Here is an 8,432-nt window from a genome sequence, read left to right on the forward strand (position 1 = left end):
TAAATTCCCCTCGGTCTTTAAATTGGAAGTGTTCTCATGGAAGTTACTGTAAGAAATATACTCAAAATTAAGGAAGGGCTAATAATTCTTCTTTCAACCATTAAGCCTAGATTACAGATATTCACCAATTCTAACTGTGTTTATATTGGTTGAATTTCTAAAATTTTACATGTCTGGTCATCTCCAAATTAAAAATTTGTTGAGGTAAGAATTTGACTTGATTTTTCTTTTCTCCCCATCAGAAATTTCAAAGAAGGAGTAGCCATGTTTGGCAAAGGTGTAAGAAGGACAATTAAGAGGGACATGGAATATGAAAAACCCCAGAAAAGACAAAGAAAAAGTTATATATAAGAATGAGAAATATATATAAATATATTTGCTCAGGGAAAATTAAATAAGCTGAGGCAAGGGACACCTAGATTGTATGCTAACTGGCAAGAAAATATGAAACCAAAGAGGTATTGATCTGAGTCACAGCTCACTGGATCACATTACAGTCTTTTTACACTTAGAGTGATGAGAATATTTACAACTTTGGCTCAGAGAGTGCTTCTGAAATTTAAATCCTTTGCATCTATTAACCTACTCTTTCTTTATATGTTACGATAAAAACTAGAATTGTTAATGATTTCATTGGATTAAATGTAACAGTATAAATATTTTAACATTAAAATATTTTCTGGTAGATATGGAAATAGATATAGATATATAGGTGGGTAGATATATACCCAGTGCATTTATCTCAGTTAAAATGCACTACCAGGAAAATCACATGCTACAAATAATACAAACCATGTTGGAAGTGTAGTATTTAGAAGACAGGAAAACTACACACTTATTTTTAATATAAAGCAATTTAAAAGAAAGAATTAGCCAACACTCACGTAACACATCTAAAAAAAGTGACAGGGGCATATATGTCCTTTTCTTGAGAAAAACTTCTCTTTAGCTTCTCTCATCGTCTAATGGAAGTCAATCTCCACATGCCCATATCAGAATTACTTTTTGTTCAAATGTGGCAAAATAATTTCTTTCTTATTAAATTGAGTCTTTCCATATGGAGTTTCAACTTGGGAAATTTTAGTCTCTCAAAATATGTTTGTATGAGAGTTTAGGTATTGGAAAGTAAAGGATCAGAAGTCAATATTTTTTAACTCCTGAGTATTGATTGATTGATTACTCAGTGGGTTGGATACAAATATATCCCAAAGTTGCTTAAAAACAAACAAACAAACTGAGCCAATAAGTATTCGAAATTAAGGGTAAAATTAAATACTCTGGTATTTGTAAACTGAATATGTGTACTTTTTAGGGGTCATATTCTTGAAAAACCACATTCGTCGTCAGAGTGAATTGATTCAATGCAGAGCTGGGAACTAGTAGATTATGAATCAAGGTGACTTTCCTACTGGAATTTCAAACAAATACCAGTAGTGAAGCTGAGCTTTGCAACTTTCTTAATGCCTTTTTTCTAAGTGAATGCTTAAGCCCTACGAAGAAGTATTGAAGAAACTCAGTGGTGTGCTGGGAAGTGTTTAACAACCAGCTTTCAGGGAAAAGGATGGGATATGACTTGATTTGTACCATTTGCCAATTTTCCAGGCGTAAATCCTGCCTCCATGACCCATCTTAAGCTACCAGCATGAATTCTGGATGTGGAGTTGGGAAGGGATGCACAACATTAGCTCTGTGAGCCGGTGCTAGCCTCCTCTAGCACACCACTGGAGCTTCTGGTCATCATGTCCAGATAGGTGAAAGCCAGATATCACGTCATAAAACAGCAACATTTCTGGGTGCGGATATCTGTTTGTGTAATTGTAAGGATCGTTATGTGGATGTGGTTGGGTAACGAAAACAAGGGAATTCTAGCCATCTACAGTTTCCAAGGAGCTACCAGGAGACTGTGAAATCTGTAGCATATGCCATAGATCCCATTGCACACGAATTGGATAGTGTAGACAGAGGTAAAATCACAGTTCTTGGAATATCTCTGATATCGCATGACAACTGGGTGGGCGTTCCCTTGACGACTGCTCTGGTTAACTAAGGGTGTAAATGAAGCTTCTGCTCCAGCAGGGCTCCTGCATCATCGCAGGTCCTTTCTTTAATATCAGTGCTTGGTTTACTCTGTGATGTGTTATTTGATATATTGGGGCTATCTGTCAGTCATAGGAAAATCTAAATACAATAATGAATCTAAAACAATTGGCCATCTCATGACAATCATCCAGAAACAGAAAGTCCTCATGATAATCACCTATTAGAAGTCACACAACGTTCCTTGTACAAGCTGTTTTGTATGGCCAGCCTGACTAATTCCTTGATGCTCGAAACAAAAAGGAGATGCTTCAGGATGCTTTCAGTATGTTTATATTGCTTTTATTTGGCAACGGACTTAACACTCTGGTTTCTGTGCCTGTTTTTTCTCTTTTTCTTTACACCATTTTAACATATATATTGTGCTGAGTCGCACTGACAACCTCAAGAAACATGGCTGTGTTGCTAATGCTGTGCAAAACCATTACATCATACTCTCAAACAGCATCTTCTTCAATTTGCTCACATAGCCATGGCAATCGCATTAGGTACATGAACTGCTAAAGAAAGCTGTATGTCCCTGGACAGCTTCATCCATACTGCCTGATGCATAATCTTTTAAATATATTTTCCCACGTTTTCCTGTTGCAAACAGGGAGCTAAAACAATCACACTATCAATTAGCCGCTATCTTTGCGGGGACCCGGTACCTTTCAGTGCCTCCATGTCTATCATGTACTCTTACTGCCATCTGCTGACAGGAGTCTCCCATCTCAGGTATTCTTGTGCAGAGCTGTCACAACTCAACTGAAGCTTGGCGCTGTATGTGAAGATCACAGCAGCTAACAATTGAAGTTAACCTTTCTTGATCCTAAAGTCTAGCCTGAGAAGGTTCTTTTAATGAAAGTTCCAAGCTGGAGGTTAATGTGTGCTCTATCCATTCCCTTTCTGAGCAATACTCACGTGTGACAAACATTAAGACTGGTTATTATTGGCCAGAATGGTGATTAATTTGGAGATGCATGTAACTGCTATCTATGTTGCAAGGTGTCCATATAAAGAACTTTTTTAAAATTCATTTTTAAAGTTGAATTCAGGTAAACAAAGAAACTTTTACTAGCAAAGTTAATTTGTGTCAAAGATGTAAAATAGATAAGCTAGCATCATTGCTTAGCCAAACCTGTGGACAAGGGAAAAGAACATTTGTATTTTGCACCTGTGAAAGCATTCAGTATGTCATGAATTGTGTAATATTCCCTAGAAACAGTCAGTGCTGTTCAGTTTTGTTACTGTTAAACCATGGCTCCAAAACTCTGCAGCTACTGCAATTATGCATGACCTAGGTTTTGTGAGCCTTCAGCGCAGCTCTGCAATAGTCCTTTAAAGCATTTAATTTCATTATGGTTTAATGCCAGTGACTCATATAACTCACAGATGTGACAAATCAAACACACATACCTTAGGAAATTTTTTAAAAATGTCATGCTTCCTATTACTCTTTGGAGGGAAAACAAACCACTTTATTTATGTACTTTTGAAATAAAAGTACTGAAACATATTGTGAGGCAGATGCATTGAAATGCCTTTAGCACAAAACAGACCTGAGGTGGAAAAAGCCAAAAAAAAAAAAAAAAAATTAGTCCTTCCAAATTTAAAAGCCTGCAAAATCATAAAGTCACCTCCAAATGGCTTGTTTAATTTTTCTTCATTCTGCCTCTCACAAATTAAAGATGAGTCTGTATTTACATGGCCCTTCAAAGGCAAAGACTTAGTTTGATCTTTATTGCTGTCTTTTCATATTATGAAAGAAAAAAATGTGGGACTTCTCCTCAAGATGACTCTGTATGTTCACACTTTGATGATTCTCCTTAGTGTCAAACACATAACAATGATAGAGAAAATAAAAAACAAATTACTGGAAATATAAAACAAGACAAGAAAGAGACAAAATACAAAACAACAAAAGAGCTATAACTGCAGGCCTGCCATGATATAGGTCGGAAAGCTCAGCTCCTATAAAGCAAAGGGAACTAAAACTACTAACTAAAGATTATTTATAGGAAATATGTGTGTGTGTGTGTGTGTGTGTGTGTGGAGAGAGAGAGACAGACAGACAGACAGACAGACAGACAGACAGACCTGGGATTCTGCCATCTGGGATTCTGACTTTTGGCAACCTGCCAGCCCAGAAAGAAAACAGAATACAGCCAAACTATCATGAACAAAACAGCACCAAGCAATCCTTTTCAGCTCTGTGAAAGGACCAATGGATACCTTTAATATCACCATAGGACAGAACTATCAAACGTCCATTATCCAATACTCTGATTTAAGTGCTGATCAAAGTGCAATCAGAGGAGCAGGTTAGGTGCTCACTGAGCAAGCAGAACTGAGTACAACGGAAGCTCCCAGGAGAAGGACAATGTGAGTGGGGAAGAAGAGAGAAAAACAAAAATACTTCCCACTGGAAATGAGCCTGCACAGCACAATATGAGACGCATGGCAATATTGAGAAAGGAACCAAGCAAATTTATCACTCTAGATAAAATCATTTTTGTGGAAATCCTGACAAAATACTAAAATAAGTATTTTGGGGATGCTAGAAAGCATAAATGAAGGAATAACTTTTATTTTAAAGGAGAAATTACAAAGCATATTTAACACCAAAAAAATATGGAAAAGATTCAAAATATTGGGAATAAAAGCCAGAGGGTAAGGGGGGTGGGGGGTGCGGGGTGGGAGATGAGGGTAAGGGGGATCGAATATATGGTGATGGAAGGAGAACTGACTCTGGGTGATGAACACACAATGGGACTTATAGATGATGTAATACAAAATTGTACACCTGAAATCTATGTAATTTTACTAACAATTGTCACCCCAATAAATTTAATAAAAATAAAATAAAATAAAATAAATAAAAAAATAAAATAAAATAAATAAAAAAAGAATATAGTCATTGAAATTTAAAACTCAGTAGGTAAAGTAAATGGTCCTGGAGACTGTTGAGGGAAAACATGGTGCCTAAGAAGAATACAGGCGAGAGAAATGAAGAGAATATTTTTTTAAATAAAAACAAGATTAAGAAATTTAGGGACCAGTTTAACAGAATTATTTAAAATGTCTAATATAAGTTCTAGAAAACTCTATAAAAAGAAATTTTGGAGAATGTTGAAAAGCAATATTAGAGGTGATTCAGGTGAGATTTTTCCTTGAAGAAATAGATAATATAATTCTTGAGATCAAAAGTGCACTCAGAATTAATTAAGAAGAGTAAATAATGATTAATCCACACCTAGATTCATCATCACAGATTGAAAATATGATCTTAAAGCTATCAGAAAGAAAAACTAAAAGAACAAAAGAACAGCCTTTAAATGGGACTAATAATGACTTCAGTCAGCAACAGACGGCAGAAAGTAATCGTGTGCTGTATTTAAAGTTCTAAAAGAAAAAAAACATGTAAAATTTTATACATAATTGAACTATTATTCAGGGGTGATATGAAATGTGATATAACTATGAGTTTACTATCCACAAATTCTCATTACAAGAACTATTAAAGATGTACTTAGCAAGAAGATGGATAGTTAGGTGTGCCTGGAAGGAAAGCATGGAATCCTGGAAAACAGGAGAATATTAGTGAATTATTTAATCCTTGATTTTTTTTTTTATAAAAACTAAGTTTTTGTTTTAAGAGAAAATTGAAAAATGTTGTATGTTCAGTGTCAAAATTTAGGAAATTCAAATAAACAAAAGAGACAGATTAACAATCATCCTCATTTGTCATGTAAAGATAGCCGCTGTTAATTAGTGAAAGTAGTTCTGATATAATGTCTACGCATATTTTTGTAAAAATTATATATCATTTATCTCTATGTCGTTATCTCTTATTACATTTTATACACATACATCTTTGTATAAAGATATGAAAAAGTGAGTGGCAGGTTGAATAATTAATTCCATTAATTATTATTCTACAACTCTTGCTTAAAAGCTGGATAACATTCAATTATATAAAAATACTTGATTTAGTTCATTAACCCACTCTCCGTTGTTTTACATTTTTACCTTCCCTTGGTTTTGGATACTCTAAACTTCCAGTTTGAGCAGGATCTTCTAAAAATTTAAAATAAATTATTTGCCAAATGTGAATGTTTCTGCCAAATTGCTTAGCATACCTAAAGACTATAAATCTAAAGAACAAGAATGTTAAGGACACTGAGAAATATGTCTGTTTCATCAAATTTTAATTTTTAAAATACAACCTGAGTATTTGAATTTGAATTCTATTACAAGCAATGTTAGTAGAAGTAGATGAACACTTCAGCTTGACTGTGTAATTTATTTTCATAGAAATCTCTTTAGAGATCCCTGTCTAGTCAGCAAATAATTGCTTTAACTTTGGATTTTAATATTAGCACTGAATGATTTATGTACATTAAATAATGTGATTCTCACTAACCGTTTATGAGCTAAGAATGATTATCTCCCTTCTGTGGATAATCGCACTTCAGGGAAGAAAGGTTAAGTGGTTTGCCTAAGATCACTCAGCCAGTCAATGGATTATCTCAAAATATGATCCTCGAGTCTTTAAATCATTAGGCTCAGCTGGCCTCAGCAATACTTGAGAGACATAAGGGATATGCACTTAGATTTTTCCTCAAATGATTTTTGTGGTATAAAGTCTAATTTGTTTATAGAGCATTTTTTGTTGTTGTTTCTTATGACATTATTGGGTCCATAAGCAAATATGAGACACTGTAAAAATGAACATGGTATGAATCTACATGTGGAAAAATTTCTGGTGGAATTAGAGTACCAACTGCTAAAATAGGACATAGACTAAGTAGACAATAGAAAAAACCACTTGGTGGAAGAGTCAGGGGAATAAAGGCAAGAAGTAACAGAGAACAAATAGAGTGGCTTCTTTTTGTAGATTTGCAGTTCAGGGTTAGATTTTAACAGGCTCTGAATGAAACAGACAGAAAGAGCTCTTATTTCTGAATAAGGACATGAGCGTTACGTCAGAGCTATTCCTTCCATCTCCAGTATAAAGCATCATGCAGGTTTACCCGCCTATATCAACTGTAATGGCAAAAGTGCTTCATATACCCTTACCATATGCAGTTCACACAATGAGACACTCTAGAAGTTATTCTTAGAATATAAGAATTATCAACATTGATATGATCAGAATTAGAAGTGACCTTGGTAAACTAGAGTGGAGGCCGAAAAGTGGTGGATTGATGTATTGCAAGGACCATATCAGTTTGTATTTCTAGGTAAAGGGGACAAAGGAACCAGCGGGACAATTGTCTCTTTTGGAGGAGGGAGGGGAAGAAGGGCATTCAGTTTGTTTTTCCATCTAACTTAGTCTCTGAAGTTAATTTTAAGAAAAAGTATTGGTAAATGATTGAACCAATGATTGTATAATAAACCTGATTTTTCAGTCGAAAAGTAGAATCACCAACTGATTCTGTTTGCCTGGAACATGCCTGGTACAAAAAGACCCATGTCCTGGAAAACCTCTCAGTCCCAGGCAAATTGGAGCAGTTGGTTAAAATTAAAAATAAAAAGTGTATTCATTGTCCAAAATTTAGAAAATATTGTCCAAATATAAGCAAAAGTGAGCGTTGAAATCATTCACACTTTCAGTATACAGAGATAGCCGCCGTTAGTGTTAGTAAATGTATTTCCTCATACCTCTATAAGGTAGACTTTGTAACAGTGCAAGTTACTATTATTACATATGTCAAGTGACAGGGTAATATCATTTAAATTGTCTTTTAAAATTCTATTTAAAAATCTATCAAGTAGTTTAATATGTGTACCTTTTTCATCTGGTTGCATCACTCTATAACTCTGATAAATTTTAAATTGTGTGTTGACCATTTCTGATTCATTCTATAAATTCCCTTAACCTTATACGTCCCTTTATCTCTGAAACACAGTACCAGCTAGTACATCAGCAGCATGCTTTCTGAGTTGAGATAACTGTATCACAGTGTAATCTCACTGCTCAGGGGTATGCAGCCTTTTCTTTCTTATTCCATTTCTGTGTACCCTGTAGGCCAGGGAGGGAAAATTTCTACCTAGGGAGTTTAGCATCATTTAACATTGATGTTACTTGTCTGACAATCTCCTACATGAGTGAGACCATATGTCAACCACAGCTAGCACTTAAAATGTATCAACACCTAGTTATACACTTAAAGTTCTTTTTGTTTTGTGGGGATTTAACTTCCTGAAAGTTTTTCAAGTCCTGCTTTAAAGACAGGAGGAAAGAAGGAGAATAAAATGCAGTGTTAGAAAAGAAATATCTGTTTTATCTATCCTAAAGTGTTCACTCTTGGTTGAGGCCATATTTCAGGATTATTGTGATCCAGAAAGTA

Source organism: Rhinolophus sinicus, chromosome 2 (assembly GCF_057876585.1).
Source record: "Rhinolophus sinicus isolate RSI-liver-muscle chromosome 2, RSI-T2T, whole genome shotgun sequence".
NCBI lineage: Eukaryota > Metazoa > Chordata > Mammalia > Chiroptera > Rhinolophidae > Rhinolophus > Rhinolophus sinicus.